This window comes from Orycteropus afer, unplaced genomic scaffold (genome assembly GCF_000298275.1).
Source record: "Orycteropus afer afer isolate SDZICR_OR568_19922 unplaced genomic scaffold, OryAfe1.0 scaffold00097, whole genome shotgun sequence".
Taxonomy (NCBI): Eukaryota; Metazoa; Chordata; class Mammalia; order Tubulidentata; family Orycteropodidae; genus Orycteropus; species Orycteropus afer.
Window position 1 is genome coordinate 4,727,774 of NW_006921684.1, and position 813 is coordinate 4,728,586.

The following is an 813-nucleotide window of genomic DNA, read 5'->3' on the forward strand; positions in this document are numbered from 1 at the left end:
AAAAAAAAAAAAAAAAAAAAATCAGCAAAGACACATCTGACAAGGGACTTACCTCTAAAATTTATAGAAAACTCCAACACCTCAACAACAAAAAGATTAACAATTCAATTTTAAAATGGGCAGAAGACATGAGCAGACACTTCAACAAAGAGAATATTCAGCCAGCCAGCAAATGCATGAAGAAATGCTCACTATCATTAGCCATCAGAGAAATGTAAATCAAAACAATGAGATACCGTCTCACCCCAGCACTAATGACAAATTTCAACAAGACAGAAAATTACAAATGCTGGCAAGGATGTGGAGAGATTGGGACTCTCATACACTGCTGGTAGGACTGTCAAATGATACAACCACTGTGGAAAGCAGTGTGGAGATTCCTTAGAAAGCTGGACTTAAAAGTACCATTTGACCCAGAAATCCCATTACTAGGTAAATATCCTAAAGAAGTGAGAGCCAGGACAAGAACAGATATATGCACACCTGTGTTCAATGCAGCACTATATACAACAGCAAAAACAGGGAAACAACCTAGGTGCCTATCAACAGAAGAATGGATACCCAAACTATGGTACATACACACAATGGAATACTATGCAACACTAAATAATAATGTAAAATCTGCAAAGCACTTCATAACATGGGTGACCTTGGAGTACATTATGCTGAGTGAAATAAGTCAATCACACAAGGACAAATATATTATTAGTTCATTGTTGTAAAAAGTCAAGGAAATGTATGTATGGAAGGAAACTTCCTTTGCTGGTTACCAGGGGTAGGAGGGGAAGGGAGGGAACATTGCAAAAAAAAAAA